Consider the following 18,091-nt stretch of genomic DNA (forward strand, 5'->3'; position numbering starts at 1 on the left):
CATTCTGGGGGTCAAGAAGGATTTTTTTCCTAGTTTGTTGCAAAATTGGAAGTGCTTCAAACTGGGTTTTTTTTACCTTCTTTTGGATCAACAGCAAAAAACAAATATGAGGAAGGCTGAACTTGATGGACACATGTCTCTTTTCAGCCTATGTAACTATGTAAAATGTAATAAAAATTTGACTTTATCCTTATCTTCTTGTTCTGTAATGCAAGCTTTGGGGGGATGAATCATAGATTTCAACAGTCTACGGATTCATCAACACCCATTGTGGAAAAGGGATGGGAAACGGAAGAAAGAAATAAGAAAATTGAGCAAGGAAAAGGGGAAAATTGAGGAAGGAAAAAGGAAAAATTGGAAAAAAAAGAGAGAAAGGGCATGCATTGGAGGCAGGAAATTGTATGATATATTTTTGATATTTTAACATTCTGAAAACATTATTTTAAAATGATATACACACACAAATAATAAATCATTTGAAAAGCGTATGCAAATATACTAAATCCGAGCCTTAGTTCTGTATTAATGCTTTGTTAAAGATTACTTTATCAAGCCATCGCCAAGTATAAGAAAACGCATTGGATAACCGTTTCAGCTGGATTTAGTATCAATTCTTGTAGCTAGAATTTCCCACATCCACCTCCAAAATGGGGATATTGCAGTGCAACCCTGCCAAGTATGAAATACAGAGAGGTAAGTCATTTTTGTTCTAGTTATTAGAGTTATATTTAAGTTATAACTAAAAAATAAAAAAAAACTATTTTGATGCCAGTGAGAAGGTATAAAGTTCTAGTTAACCTGAATTTTCCTCCAAGACGTTAAATATAATTAATTGTTAGGTCTGTAAAAATAGCTTTGGTTGCTGTTAACGAAATTGTTTATGGAAATTGTGCTGATCACAGTAAGGGAAACCGTGTTACTCAGCTCGTTTATGAATATTTTAACAAACAGGCAAATTATTCAATAAATCATCAGCATACGCCATTCAATGCGATACGCACGACTGTTCACTAAAAATTGGAACTGGATTGGAAGCAGTCTTAGAAGCAGAGTGATAATAATGAACTGGGATTGGGTATTGTCAGTTTCTACCAGAGCTCACAGTTTGCGTAAAATGTATAATCAGCCATTTTCAGAGACCAGAGTTGATCATATCAAAGCCGAATCTCTGTGACGGTCTCTTACTGTAGACTATGCTGTGATAATATACACTGTATCTGCATGCAATGTGAAGGGTGGTACAATAGCTCATGTTAATAAGATACACAGGGGAGTTTTAAATAATACTTTTATATTTATAAGGAGATGTTAAGGAATATAACTATTATTAGAGTGTAAAATCGGGGGGTATTAAAAACCATGTGTCTCTAATTGTAAGTTCATTATGTGTGAAATAAATTAAATTTTATCAGCTGGATTACCTGTGTCATTAACTCCACATAGCGGCTGGTTACACGTCATATAAAGGGGAATATTAACTAGAGAAATTCTAGCAAAAAGCCAGGAATGATGTGAGAGATTATAATAAATAGGGGACAATAAATAGTGTATGAAGAGAGGTACACAATCAGTGAGTAAAATTGGAATACAAAGAACATGGAATGGCTTGAATGGTGATATGAAATAAGCACTTGCAGTCCCGTGAATAAAACACAGTTATTATCCCTCTTTTTACTTGCATATTGGCTTTTTGGTGGGGGCCTTGGTGTTTTGATATTCTATTTCCATTGGTTTCTTTCATGTTTTGAGGATTTGTCATAGATATTCTATTATATGTTCTCATATTCTTATCATGGTTACATGTCGTGTCTGAAGAGGGCAGCTGGCAATATTCTGCCATTAGTGAGAATTAGGCGGATACTTACTGGCTGGGTAAGGGGGCGAGGGCAGCATCACTATGTGCTGTGACATTTAGGGTTAAACTTACAAACTATAGGATTCAAGGAAGACAGCGTTACACATAGTGTTAGAATTCGGTTTACGGTTAGAATAAAATTTGGGGTTAAGATAAAGCAACAACTGACCCTAACCGTAACCCTAACTCAAAATTTAATAACTATTAAACCTGTGTAAACTTGCCCCAGACACAACCCAGACTGCATTCCCAGACTGCACAAATCCCTGTGAATATTTCGAATAAGTTGCATCAAGTTTTCTTTCCCCAAGTCCTCCCTGAAGCCAGTAGTGGTCTTAATTGTGGCTGCACTATGAATTGTGAATATCCCATGCACTATGCTGGACTAGGAGTTGGATCCATGACTTGGTTGGCTTTACGCACACCTTCCAGATTGTGTGCCTGAAATTACACATCCATCTAAAGAGTTTATGGATTCAATAAATTGTGTGTATCCATGCACGGCAATATAACAGAAACAAACTGCTGCTATTTATCAAGTGGATCTGTTTACAATAAGAATGCCGGTGAGTTATTGCTCTACAGAACCATTATTTCATGCTTTGAAGTTTAATTTACTTTTGTCATGCAATGAATAATTTTGAGTATTAGGAGTTACTGCGGTATTTGCAGATGAAACAAACAACCTTTTGCTCCACTGTATTACTGCACAATAGGTGGCTGGAGACCTAACATTCGGGTTAGTTATCTCTGACCTCTGGCTCTTTATTGAATGTCGGCTGTGGATTTAGGACTGTGGAACAATCTGATGGTAACTGGCCAATCTTGGTTTACACATCCGACTCTATTCCACATGTTACTGGACACAGACTACTAACATCCGAACACAAATAAAGTCAGCATTAAGTTAAACAGCAGCTGAATGTGGTTTATGTACTTTCACTCGCATTCTCCGCAAGTTGTTCTCATGGGAACTCCCACCACAGCCCAAAACATACCTGGGACTAGGTTACAATTTCATTTTGGTAATAACTGATAATTCATAAGAGCTCCTGTTGTGGATAGATTAACCCTTTCACTTCACAAAATCTTTCCAGTGGGCATATTCTGTCTATTTACAAATCCCATATCTTATATAATAATTTTTTTTTTATGGACAGAATTAGAAATAAATATATATATATACACTTATAATAGTCAATATGGAATACTTCAGGGACAGCAAAAAATTTAATAAAATAAAACATTATTACATCCTTCTGAATATATCTCGATCTCAGCATATGTTTTGTGCAGTTTCTCTGCTCCGATTATTGAGTATTTAATTTTGCATTCATTGCTAATTATCCTAGCTATTCATTCTCCCAAAACAGTCAGACAGCATTTTTCAATGCATTCAGCAGCATAGAGACCACCAGAACAGGGTCAGAAACATAATTTATGGTAATTTATGAAATTCTCCTTTGGTTATAAATATACGGTAATGAAAACTACTTATATGGAGATAATGGCCCACGTTTGATGTATATGTATTTATGGAGAGAGAGACATACGTCTGCTGCCAATATACAAATGGGGGTGGAGAGATGATGGCAATGCATGTGCCACCTGTATATACAATGAATTGGGCATGATGGTATACTCCTATCTTCATTGCATACACAAAAATGTCTAACTTTTATTTTTGTAATCTTTATCTTAAGGAATCATAATATCCCATGCACAAAGGTGATAGAAAGCTGCGTATTATGGCCAAACCATTTACATATAAAAATTAGGTATTACTTGCATCTGCCACGTGTGTCTCCATGGGGAAGGAGATGACCATATATATCACTTGTATATTAATTTATGGTAATAACAATCAATATATCCACTGCAGAGTCTGTCAATGCAAAACTGCAAATACAATATTTTTTACAAACCTCTAATAATGTTTCAGCACACGTTTTAGTTTTCTCTTGAAAACTTGTTTTGGTTAGAGATATAATGTACACGCTATAGTCTTGTCATATGATGTCATTCTTCTACCGTCCCTACATAGATTGGGTTGTGGTGAAGTATATCCATTGGGATAGATGTTTCACAAGATACACTGGGTACCTGTTTGCATATTCTATTTTCTAAATGTTCTCTATTAAAAGAGGTCTTGTGATGAAATAACTTTGCCCACTCCAATCTCTACTCCGCTAATTTTATCCCATGTGACATTTTCTACTGTCTATCATATATCTTTCGTTCTAGGTCCTGCCTGCAATTTTATTTGAATGTAGAGTTTAAATTTAATTCAGCCTTGTGGCCGAGCCAGCAACGTTTTCGGCACACTTAAAAAAAAACTTACAGTACTCTGATCACTGACCAATCTGTAAAACGCATCCGATATATTAAATGCCATCCAGCTCTAAATGTGGCCCATAAGAACATGGGACATGGGATACATTTTTTCAATTTATTTAACATTTTGGTATAAGCATTTAAAATGATTTCATATTTTGACTTTTCTGTACATATGATATTTTAATATTTTGAGGAAAATAACTTTAAAGGTTTATCGAAAGATGATAAAACATTTGGAAATTGTATCCCAAAAATATTAAATTGAGGCTTTTCTATGTTCAGTGCAAACAAAGAATAGAGCATCTGTACAAGCTGTCTTCAATACATCTGCATTCAGGGGCTGACGCCACGACAGACACAGGCTCAATGGCTGACATATTTAAATCCCAACATAAAGAAATGCGTAAACCTTTTAATATCTTTCTGACAACTTCCTAAATCTCCACTAGTCTGGTAAACAGAACTGTAATCCACGCTGCCAACATATTGACTATCTTCAAAATGCCGCGATGGTAATGGAATGCAGCAGAAAAGGAACTGTGCGCGCGTGTATCAGTTGGAGCTTGAAATTCTAATGAGTCAGGGGAAACAAACAGTCTCTCTCATGAATCATTTATAACCAATCAATTCTATCAATGAAGCCCTTGCTAAAATGCACGTCGGACTGTTTTAGATTGCATAAATACTACAGTTGAGAAGGAAATTGCTATGTCTTTACAGAATTACAGCATGCTTAGAAAAAATAAATGCTGCTTGTTTGTGCTAGAATAAAATGAAGTATTTACTTGGCATCGCCACTCATGGCTCACACATAAAACTACAAAGTTTGGTAAAATGCTCATTTAAAATATGCATATATACATAGGATGCATTCAAGAATTTAGAAATCTTTGCACTCATGTTTTTGTTTGCTTGTTTTTAATCTAACAAAATAGCCCCCAACGTTTCGGCGTTATCCGCCTTTATCAAGGGAGCATAAAGGCGTATAACGCTGACACGGTGGGTGCTATTTTGTGTTTGACGTCTTCACCCTCTTCTCCTGTTCCTTTGATAGGGTTTGTGTTTGGTATGTATTTTTTGGTTCACTATCTTATACAGGTATCATAACATTGTTCTGTTGTATCAGTGGTTACACCACTTACTCTGAATTATTTAGACCAGAATCTTTCAATTGTTTTTACATTTTCTTGGTCCTAGTCATTGCTTACATATTGGGTTAATATGTTTTATTATATTGACATTCTATGATGCCCTGGTTGATACCTGTTATATGTGTGCCTGTACAATAATTATTATTTTTTTGCATTTTTATTGGTTGTGCTCCTTCTTTCATTATTATAAAGAAAGACATTGTATCAGAATTTCTTTATGAATATAGAATCGGTGAGGCAGTCCTGCTTGTGTAGAGAGAGCACATATTAATTCAGAGTATTAAGTTAATAGCTCCCTCTAGAGGTCTCCTAGCAAACCACAAGAAAAGGTAAACCAGACGATTGAAACAACACAGACAAATTAGAAAACAACAATAGTAACTATAACAGTGAGGTATAAGCAACAAAAGGAAGATGGACACAGTGTAAGAAGTTTTAAATGGGATATAATGAAATGTATTTACTAGATATTATAGGGATCAATGTCTCAAGGGGTATAAAATACTTTATAAAAATGTCAGTCGGGATTATAGCTATTCTCTAATTGTCACCATTACCTGGAGAGCAGTAAACTGTTTTTTAACATTACAGAATGATGTCAGCATATGTAACTATCATTTCCGGTATTTGGATATTGATCATGTTACTGTCTACAACCGTCGATGAGCCTTTTAACAATGTTGATGCGATTACCAATAAACTTTTACCAAAATCCGATCAGTTAAAAAGGACACCGCACTGTCCATTATGCAGTCAGGCTTAAACAACCAGAATCCCTGCTGTCAAAATTTAACAACACCTCAAAAGGTGCCAACTTACCCTTATCAAAGTCAACAACCTCCAGAACGAGGAAAACCACAACATCTTAGAACTATTCAACGAATGTCTCCAGTTATCGAACGTATCAATGTACACAAGCAAAACACTATACCATGTCTGATAACAAAACCATATACAAATACGTCCTGCTTAATTACAGGACAAATTAGCACTGATACACTTATACAACTTGAAATTGATAATACAACAAATATCCATGTTCATTATAACCAAAATGTCTGCTACGAATATATTGGCAAAGCATAGTATTTCTTATACCCAAAATGCATACCATTTCCTCCTCCAATTTTTGCTTTTAGAGTATCCGGCCTATGGAAGTGAGCAGCATAGACTGATCCTGAAACGTTCATTTTGGAGTCATTTAATTCAGTACATTTTTTATTGAAATTATTTTCCTTTATCCTTGCCTATTATATACTGCTTCTTTTCTTAATTTCTTTTTATATACTTCTTCCTTTCTTTCACATGTTTATTTTCTTTTTTCTAGCACGTTTTTTAGTTTCTTATCCGCACTGATCCCTAAATAGTTAATTGTATCTGTCTTCCAGAAAAAGATATTCGCTCACTAATTTATTTTTCTCTCTTGTGGTGACAGTCTGGATTAGATGTTGAACTGAAATCAGAAGACCAATTAGTGTTAAAATAATATTGTCAACAAACAAGCGTAGTATGTAATGTTCTTTTTATTCCCCAGCACGGCCAATTTTCTTATTATTTCTGCTTTTTAATTGTAAAGGGTGTCAGGGTTTACATGTACAATAGGACAATCTTAAACTCATCCTGTTGGTCAGTTTAACCTAAGCCAACTTCATGCCTGGATCGTTGTCAGTAAACACAATTCTAAATAAAATCTTGCTTTTTGTGGGGTTTTTCCTACAACTAAATTTTTATCACATTGCCTAAACTGATTTACTTATTTAAAAGTAGTGGAGATTGCTTTGTGGATGTTTTGTTCTTTATATGAGCTTTATATCCATTTTTCATCCTCACTGGTTTGCTTAGTCGAGGGGAGCATGCAGGTATAGTTTGCCTAATGATTAATACTTGCAGTATTTTGATATCGTTACAGGCAAAGCCAGTTTGTGGTATCTGTGTAAACTGTGAGCTTCACAAATCCATGATTTAATACGTTTACTAGCACTTCGTACATATTTAGCCAATTCACTTTCGTATAAAAATTTGACAAAATAAATTCTTTACTTTTTATCATTTTTGACCCAATATACAAAGATAAATGACAATGTATCATTTAGAATTCGGTGATTTGTGAAAGGTGATCATGGGCTGAGCCCGTGTATATTTTACAGAATGCCTCAAATTGCTTTTACTGCATTTATTCCTTCCTTCAAACAGTCAGCAACTAGTCTTGACTGCTCCATCTCAGTAGGGAGACTCTTGAACTATTAAAAGGTGCACATTGTGTTTGGCTAGGATTTCGACATTACATTCCTTGCCTCTTACCTTACACAAAACCCTGTGATTTGGCAGACACATCGGCTATAAAAAAAGTGGCGACATTTGGAAAAATAGCCTCTAATAAAGGCTTCATTCTAAAAATAGAATTATTCCACTTAAATTATTTTCTTTCCGATTTGGAAAGCATTAGGTGGATATTTAAAGAAATATGTTCCTTGCGCAAATACTCTATTTAAAAATGGAATGAATTATTTAATCATTGCATTATCTCTTTATGCTACATTTTTACACTTTAATAAATTATGTGCAACTAAACACACAAACATTCATTTGGTTACGATGTACAAACATTGATGTGATCCTTGTAGATCTCCGAGTCCTGCTTAACTCCTCAATGACTAATGACACACCAAATATGTCATGATATAAAGTCATTTACCCCAACCCTTGCAATAAAAGGGTTAAATCGGCTTCAGTGAAATTGTAGCTGTAAGGTGTTTGATGCCACGTCTAGTGTTCTAAGGAAGGAACAATATTCTATTCTACAAGACCCATTTGAGGTCATCCACGGAGCAGTGATAGCAGCAATCTCCACACACCTTTTTCAGATGTACAGTATGAATAAGAATTGCTCGATAACAATTGAACGATTGTTCAGCCGTCATGCATCCCCCATAAGTCAACCTCTGTGAACGATAATGAAAGTTTATTGACATGCCAGCTCTGCATTAATTTGTCACGCTGAGGCTAGTAATAGTAATTACGAAAATCCAATAAAACTACAGATATAGAAGTCAGCACATTTCGCATGGTTTGTAAATTGCACCCAATCCAAATCCATCATCACTGTTCCTTAACCATCACACACACGCAAACCTACACAAACACACACAAACATTCATGTTTATCCTATTATAACCTTCTATGGATGTTTTCTATCACGGTGTGTTGACAACCAGGTTGCGAAAACCTTTGATCCACTCACTGAAGTCATTAATCAGACGGCAGATTGGTTAATATTCATAAACCGGCCCTCTGCACTGTTAGGTGTCTGTAAATAGCAATTTAACAAAACATCAATCACTGGTGGGAGGCTCCTTGTTGGTCGCACATGGGGAAGCTGCATAATTTGCATAAGCATGTTTGTAATTGATACTTAACCCCTACTATTCAAATACTCGGATTAGCCGCACGTGTAGTCCGGCACATAAATCCGAGTGTTCATTAAAGGAACAGATACTCATGATAAAGGCCAAACATGAACCCTTCCTACATGCACCTCTTGGTTTGATCTCCTCTCCCCAAAGGAGAGAGACAAACGGTGAACCAGGCTGTGCGTAAAATGATAGCAGACACCTTGTAGCTGCAATCAGTTTCAAAAATATTTTTCCTATGGAATAAGTGGAATTGCTGCAGAAAGATAAACTAGTTACCCTAAAATTCCCCTGCTAGACATGGGTTTATGGGATAAAATCTGACTACATAAACCAAAGTGAGAGACTCCGGATTAGTGGAGCTACTTCCTGCTCTGAGAGAGGTCTGCCCGTAGCAGTCGTCTGATTATCTCACTCCAATTACCGGAGGTCTCGGAATCACAGATGTCTCATAGCAGTTTTTCCCTCAGTTTCTCTCATACCCCAGCCTATATTCTCCACATCATCCTTCCCTCCACTCATCTCCAGCCATCTTACATAGCTTCACACTCACTCACATCAGTAGTACCATGCGTCAGGAAGCCAGTCGTGGCTGCATCACAGACAGTTCCTATGCAATAGACACAACTGCTCCTTTATAACATAGCAGCTCTACATTGAATATAATTGGCTGGATCAACTAGAAAGGTCTGCATTGAGGATTTATGAGATTAACTGGGCATGTTGAGTAGTTCAGCACAAAATGTGCTTTATATAGGGTGAGTCAATGAGCTGCCGTCACAAAAGCAATGGCATCTAGCCAGACTATTTACAGTTCAGCAGATAGATAGATGTTGATAGGAGAAGATGGTCAGACCCAATGGCACTCATCAAGTAATCTAGCTGAGCATCATGCAATTCACAAGCTTCTGCAGTGTGAGAATCCATTAAAGCCATAAATGGTATCTGGTTTTAATCCCAGTACATTTGCAGAAATCACAGAATTAATTTTTTAAACACTCAGCAGTAAAATTCATGGACAACGTCCAGTTCAAATTATTTAATATCCAAAGCTGACAGCTCAACGCCATCACTCTGTAACTTACCGCAAGACATACCGGTAATGTCCAAAGTCACCGTTAGAAAATCAATGTGATTAATGTGTTCTTTTGTGACCCACTCTACTCATGCACGTACTAAACACTCTGTATTATTTTTATTGAGAAACTAGAAATTAAACCATTGCTGCCCATTGCAGAATCACTAACAATATTGTTGAAGATAGCGTTCCTCTTGGTAAATAGAAGATTATTTTGAAAAAAAAGCAGTAAATTTTATTTTGCACTCTATGAACTATCGAACCTAGCGATAAAAGTGTTACAATATATATATTCTAGCTTTGATTGCATCAAAATTCTGTGCACGTCAGCTCCGTGTAAGCATTTTGGGACTGATTACAGAGGACGCCAGGGAAAAACATACTCAAACAGGTACTCCATGAGTCTGGATTGGGAACAGACAAAGAAACAGGACATAGCGATAACCATTGTATTTTAGAACTAACAGGGTTATACATTAAAGAGAAACATAGCTTACTTAGAGAATTTTTCTGGTTCAACTATTTTAACCTTAAAAGAATACTATAGTCACCTCCACCACTTCATCTCAATGACGTGTCCTGGGTGCAGTGGTCTTGTCCTTTCAATGTCCTGTAATGTTAAACCTAGCAGTTTTTTTTTACCAACTGCAATATTTACATTGCATGTTGGATCCACCTTTAGAGGCACTTCCACTGCACTGACTAAATCGAACTTTGTTATGTGACGCAGGAGCCCCCCCATAGGAGGCACTGATTCAATGCTTTCCTATGGGGAAGTCTGAATACATGCAGAGCACTCGCATGTGCATTAGGTCCCTGATGTTACACAATGAGAAGCATTGGATTGGACATCGGCAGAGGAGACCATGCCTTCTCTATGGAGTTGTGGCATGTGGACCGGTAAGCCATGCAAAGAAAAAGGTCAATAAAACATATTTTTTAATATTATTAATGCACCCAAGGGGGACCTGAATATCTTTCATGAGATGATCCATTTTATTTAAACGTATGTTAAATACATAGCAAGTTGACATTATAATCCAGTTCAGACGAGGCAAGGCCAGGGCATACAATGCAAATAAGGAGGAGGAATAGAAACATTGTTTCCTTTCTCCAATTCTCCATATTTCTCTGTGCTGACTGCCAGGTGCAAAAAAAGAATTTGCAGGATAAATAGTGTGGAATTTTACATTTCATTTTATTATCCACACCTCACAAAAGCAGATTTGTTAAATGAAAGGATAAGAAGACACAATGTAGACATGTTCATGTTTAGTGCCAGACGCAAGCATGAATATGACACTAAACATGAATATGTTTTATGTAGACATCGTTGTTTGGAGCATTTCGAAGTGCTTAGTTTATCACTTCTTCTGTAATTATGTTAGTTCTATGTCACAAGCTTTATTGCACTTTTTGAAGAGCAGGTTCTTTGTAGACTGCTGGCTCTCCATCTCTCGCTGTGCACGTGAAATGTGCTCGGTGCTGATTTGACATTCCACTGATGCATCTTATTGAGATTCTCTTACGGAGCACAATACATTATCCTAACTGTATTGGCTCCACTTGAAAGGCAAGGTTTCTTTGCCAAGGCAGTTTCAGAATATTATTCCCCAGGCAGCAAATCTAGGAGATTGCCGGGCATCTAGAGTCCCTATGTGGTTAAAAAAAAAAATAACTATTCCTAGTAAATTATTGGTCAGCCAGCTTTACGTGGGAATAACATCCGCATGTTAATACTTTAATGCCCAGTGCAGAGTATCATTATCACTGCTTCCCGTCTGGTTGCCCTCACTTTACCTGACAACACATGCCGTGTGTCTTACGCCAATCTAGCTGTTATAAGATCCCCACACAGTCAGGCAACTAGACACATTTTCTCCCTCTCTGTGTCTCTGATAACTTTCTTCCCTGTGTCTGTCTCCATATATTTCTCCCCATGTCTCTCTCCATCGACTTTCTTTCCTGTGTCTCTTCCCATCAGCTTTCTAGCATTCGCTGCCTATCACTTTTCCACCCCACGTCTCGCTCATTTAACCTCCCTCCTCGTGTCTCTCTTAAATGGAACCTGAAGTTGTAAAAGTAACAATCGTTATTTCAGGACTAAATGTTCCCTTCTGTCCATCTCCTAATCCTTGCAACAAAAAAATAAAAGTTTAAAGGAGGTTACTCACCTTCTTGCCAGTGCCTGGACTCCTCTGTTGACATCACCCGAGTTATCCTCTAATCCATGCTTCTCATTGAGAAGCACTGGATTGGAATTAGGTGGCCAAACGCTTCGCTACTTCAATCAAATGCTGATATCAGTTGCATTTCCTTCCCAGACCAAGTTTTACTCGGTCACACAGTCACTAGAGACAGATTTTTATCCCTGCAAATTAAACATTGAGGTTTCTAGGAAATGTTTTGCATTCCAGGGTTAAAGTAACACGACCACTGTCCCCAATGAAGTGGTTTGGGTGATTATAGGGTCCCTTTAATCAGATCTCCTCCCCTATAAACCTTTACAGACACAGAATCACATCCCCCTTCTCTGAATATTTACTTATTGCACACTCGCATGGTGGGAGAACATTTCCTGTTGCTACCATAAAGTCAGTAGATATGTCAATAACGCACCGAGAAACCAGAATGAAGCCATTACAGATGAACGTGTTAGTGTTATCAAAGAGGAAACACACAATACAATGCAAAACATCCAACAAATTGTCTACCACTCCAACCTGTGTTCAAAGATCAGTGAAAGTATCCACTCAATTATCTTTGAATTAAATTAGTACTAAATACAATCATCTTTAGTCGAATTAGTATCAATATTTTTATTTTATTTTTAAAAACCTAATGAGGTTTAGACAGTGTAATTAATATAATGATATAAACCCACAATACCAGCTGATCACATTCATATCTGTCTACGCATTCCCATATTCTTTTTTTAAGCTAACATTTTTGCACATTCACGGGAAAATACACTCTAGAACTCAAGCCTTCAAAACCTTCAGAGCAGAGTTCAGATAGAATTCTCATTGAAAGTACGCAGTAGACATCGTTGGTTTTCTGCTGAGGAATGTAGTAGGACAGCTGAATATTTGAGTCATCTGATCAGCCAATGATTCCCTACTATTTATAATATCTGCTGTAATGCACCATCCTTTTTAAAGCCAATTAGAAGGTTGGGTTATTTCAGAGTAGCTGCTATTTTTAAAAACCCTCTGGGTATTTCGTTCTTGACAGATTCTTTTCCCTATAACTGAAGGTTGATGATATTCATAACGCTGAAGGCATAAGGACAAGCAAGGTCAATGTGAGATTATACAGATGAGACTGGATACTGTACAATGAGCAGAGCTCGTGCAGGCAATCCCTACTGGACCAGGGCTGTGCTATGCTAAGAATTGCTCGAGATATAGCCATGAACACTATACACAAAACGCCGATGACTTATTATATCTTGAGGATTCCTAATGGGTTAAGTATATTATTGGAATAATCACTTGACAATCTACATTTAGACAGAGATACAATTATCTATTTCCATTGGGGAAACGTTGGGTAGCCAAAATGAATACTTCTGCATGCTGTCTTCATGCATTTGGTATTTGTGACTTTGTTCTGCCCTCTAGTGTCAAAAAATGGGTACTTTAAAGCAGGGCAAAACTGTTTTCCTTTATATTTCATTTTAAATGTATATATATGCTCATGTTTGTTTTTAAAATGTTAACACCGCAATCTGGAAAAGCTGTCCTACAAAAATCACTATATACCTGTTCTCCAACTTCTTAAAATCTTGTTCCTGAGTTTTTTTAATTTTACAAACGTTTAAAGAAAGATTTGTAGATGTCCAAAAGGAAAAAAAAAGAAGAAGAAAGGACTGCTTTGTACAATAGGAGACACAGTCATTCCGGTCTGTGCCCTTCATTCATATAACATGAATGAGTTATGTGACAGCAACATGTTTAGAGAATTTAAAAAGTCGTTTGCTACACATTTGTTGATAATTCAGCCTGCGGCCATTAGCGGTCCTACAACACACCATGGATAATATAAATGTTCAACCCTGGATACACCTAGGCATATTGAAGATCTCCGACTTATGGGATGGATCTAAACCTATCCCATTTACACAAATGCAAGTAAAATATAACCTTCTCCCCAGAGATCTTTTTCAATATCTAAGGATTAAAAATTTTCTATTATCTAGAACTATACTCAAGAACCATAATGTTGATCCTCTTATAGTACTATATAAAAAGAAGGGAGGGATTTCTAGATTTATTAAATTGCTAGAATCAATGGAAAGAGACTCCAATGCTACCTCCTTTACTAAATGGGAACGAGATATTTCCACTTCTGGAATGGACTAAAGCTACACTCCTAGTTAAGCGCTGTATACATAGTGTCTCTCTCTACGAAACACATCTACAGATAATATATAGATGGTATATGGTACCGGCTAGACTCTATAAAATATTATCTGTCTATTCTAGGAATTGTTGGAGATGTGGAAATGAGGAGGGCACTACAGGGAGTGCAGAATTATTAGGCAAATGAGTATTTTGACCATATCATCCTCTTTATGCATGTTGTCTTACTCCAAGCTGTATAGGCTCGAAAGCCTACTACCAATTAAGCATATTAGGTGATGTGCATCTCTGTAATGAGAAGGGGTGTGGTCTAATGACATCAACACCCTATATCAGGTGTGCATAATTATTAGGCAACTTCCTTTCCTTTGGCAAAATGGGTCAAAAGAAGGACTTGACAGGCTCAGAAAAGTCAAAAATAGTGAGATATCTTGCAGAGGGATGCAGCACTCTTAAAATTGCAAAGCTTCTGAAGCGTGATCATCGAACAATCAAGCGTTTCATTCAAAAAAGTCAACAGGGTCGCAAGAAGCGTGTGGAGAAACCAAGGCGCAAAATAACTGCCCATGAACTGAGAAAAGTCAAGCGTGCAGCTGCCAAGATGCCACTTGCCACCAGTTTGGCCATATTTCAGAGCTCCTATAGTTCACCTCCTATAGAATGTAAGCTCGATTGAGCAGGGTCCTCTTCAACCTATTGTTCCTTTAAGTTTTCTTGTAATTGTTCTATTTATAGTTAAATCCCCCCTCTTATAATATTGTAAAGCGCTACGGAATCTGTTGGTGATATATATAAATGGCAATAATAATAATAATAATGATATCACTTCTATCGGAAGATATAATAATAAAAATTATGTAAAGTATGTTACAGGTTAGTCAAGGTCAGGATTCATCTAACCCTAGATCACAGAGAATAAGTCAAACTCAAGACTCAAAAGTAAACAGGAAAGAGAAATAAGAATGGACCTAAAAACAGGAGAGAGGAATCACATAAGGAGTTACAGAATAAAGGTTAAAGGGACACTATAGTCACCAGAACAACTTTAGCTTAATGAAGCAGTTTTAATGTATAGATCATGCTCCTGCAATTTCACTGCTCAATTCTCTGCCATTTAGGAGTTAAATTCCTTTTGTTTCTGTTCATGCAGCCCTAGCCACACCTCCCCTGGCTGTGACTGACACAGCCTGCATTAAAAAGTAACTTTAAAAGTTTTTATCTCCTGCTCTGTAGATGTAACTTTAATCACACACAGAAGGCTCATGCAGGGCAGTGGTGTATCTTGGTTTTGTGCTGCCCTAGGCAGGACAAAACTCAGACCCCCCACCCCTGTGCGCGCCACCCCCACCCAACCCTTCCCCCCTGCCCCGCCTTCTAAATACACACACATTCACTGACAGATACGCATACACTAGCTAACACACACTTGCTAACAGACACATACACACCAACAGACACACACACACACACTAACAGACACACACAGTCGGACACACAGTCAGACACACACACACACTAACAGACACACACAGTCAGACACACACACACTAACAGACTCACACAGTCAGACACACACGCACACACTAACAGACACACAAACACACACACTAACAGACACACACACTAACAGACACACACACTAACAGACACACACACTAACAGACACACACACTAACAGACACACACACTAACAGACACACACAATAACAGACACACACACTAACAGACACACACACACTCACTCACATTAATACTCACTTCTCTTTTTTTTATTTAACCCCTCCCCAGCCTCCTTACCTTTGGGAATGCTGGGGGGGTGGTTCTCCCATTCCCTGGTGGTCCAGTGGCTGCTGGGCGGCACTGGCGGGCAGGCGGCTGGCGAGGGAGCACTTCCCCTGAGCTCTCTGCTCAGCTCCCTCGCGCGCCGCCCGCAGAGTGAGGCTGGGAGGCGGAGCTGGAATATGACGTCATCTTCCGGCTCCCAGCCTCACTCTGCGAGGGAGCTGAGCAGAGAGCTCAGGGGAAGTGCTCCCTCGCCAGCCGCCCGCCCATCAGCCCGTTCCGGCATGTCGGTTAGCCGCAAGGCCCTGGGCATTTGGGGCGGCTTTTTTTGCCGTCCCCTGGAAAATGCCGCCCAAGGCAAATGCCTTGTTTGCCTTGTGGCTAATACGTCCCTGATGCAGGGTCTAGCAAGCTATTAACAGAGAAGGAGATAAGAAATTCCAAATTAAGAAGAATTTGTAATAAAGGAAGTATGAACATTAGATGACTCTTTACAGGAAGTGTTAGGAAGGCTTTGCAAGTCACATGCAGAGAGGTGTGACTTGGGCAGCATAAACAAAGTAGTTTAACTCCTAAATGGCAAAGAATTAAACAGTGAGACGGCAAGGACACGATCTATACACCAAAACGACATAATTAAGCTCAAGTTCTTTTGTTGACTATAATGCCCCTTTAACCCCTTAAGGACACATGACATGTGTGACATGTCATGATTCCCTTTTATTCCAGAAGTTTGGTCCTTAAGGGGTTAAGGAATGCAGGCAGCATACACACTTAAACTAGATGAGCCAAGGGGAACTAGAAAACAGGAGCCATTAACCAAAATTGTAACCAGGAATCCGATACCAGTATAACTCGTTATCCGGCAATGCTTGGTAGAAGTTTTAAAAAGGACTTTATGGTTGCATAACTCATTTTGAGGATCCTCCAGAAAACGTGAGTGCACATACATTGGTTTCATTCAGTATGAGAAAAAAACAGACAGAAACACCAAAACTGTTATAACGCTTCGAGTGATCGTACAAACGGAGAACGTGTGAACCCTGCATAAAATGTACATCTTGTATGGAAAGCCAATTGCAGTCTGTGCCAGACGAACATCTTAAAGGTAGACTATCAATTCTCTGGAATATATACCATTTACTATAAGACTGACAATCACTTACAATTTGTGGTAATAAAAAAAATGTGTTTTTTTTTAATTTATATAAAAATATTCACAAACCTTTAGAATCCATTTTAGACAAGATAAATCCGGGGCAAACATTGCAAATGTAAAGGAGAAATAAAAACATAGTTTCATTTCTCCTCCTCTCTGTATGCTCTCTCTATACTGACTGCCAGGTGTAAAGGGCGGAGCTTATAACAATGACAGGGAGCTAAGATGGAGGTGGCTCTCTCTATACTGACTGCCAGGTGTAAAGGGTGGAGCTTATAACAATGATTGACAGGGAGCTAAGATGGAGGCGGCTCTCTCTATACTGACTGCCAGGTGTAAAGGGCGGAGCTTATAACAATGATTGACAGGGAGCTAAGATGGAGGTGGCTCTCTCTATACTGACTGCCAGGTGTAAAGGGCGGAGCTTATAACAATGACTGACAGGGAGCTAAGATGGAGGTGGCTCTCTCTATACTGACTGCCAGGTGTAAAGGGCGGAGCTTATAACAATGATTGACAGGGAGCTAAGATGGAGGTGGCTCTCTCTATGCAGACTGACAGGTGTAAAGGGCGGGGCTTATAACAATGATTGACAGGGAGCTAAGATGGAGATGGCTCTCTCTATGCAGACTGACAGGTGTAAAGGGCGGAGCTTATAATAATGATTGACAGGGAGCTAAGATGGAGGTGGCTCTCTCTATACTGACTGCCAGTTGTAATGGGCAGGGCTTATAACAATGATTGGCAGGGACCTTAGATGGAGGTGGCTCTCTCTATACTGACTGCCAGGTGTAAAGGGCGGAGCTTGTAACAATGACTGACAGGGAGCTAAGATGGAGGTGGCTCTCTCTATACTGACTGCCAGGTGTAAAGGGCGGAGCTTATAACAATGATTGACAGGGAGCTAAGATGGAGGCGCCCAGTTACAGGATAAAGAGGTATGGATCTATAAATG

The 18,091-nt window shown here is 38.2% G+C and overlaps 1 protein-coding gene across 6 annotated transcripts in view; it reads right to left on the reverse strand.

Annotated features, from left to right (window-relative positions):
* The window catches only part of ARMH4 (armadillo like helical domain containing 4), a 98,145-nt gene that overhangs the window by 48,207 nt on the left and 31,847 nt on the right, over positions 1 to 18,091 (reverse strand). The gene's annotated exons all lie outside the window — the stretch shown is intronic.

The sequence above is a fragment of the Pelobates fuscus genome, chromosome 13, assembly GCF_036172605.1.
Source record: "Pelobates fuscus isolate aPelFus1 chromosome 13, aPelFus1.pri, whole genome shotgun sequence".
Lineage (NCBI taxonomy): Eukaryota > Metazoa > Chordata > Amphibia > Anura > Pelobatidae > Pelobates > Pelobates fuscus.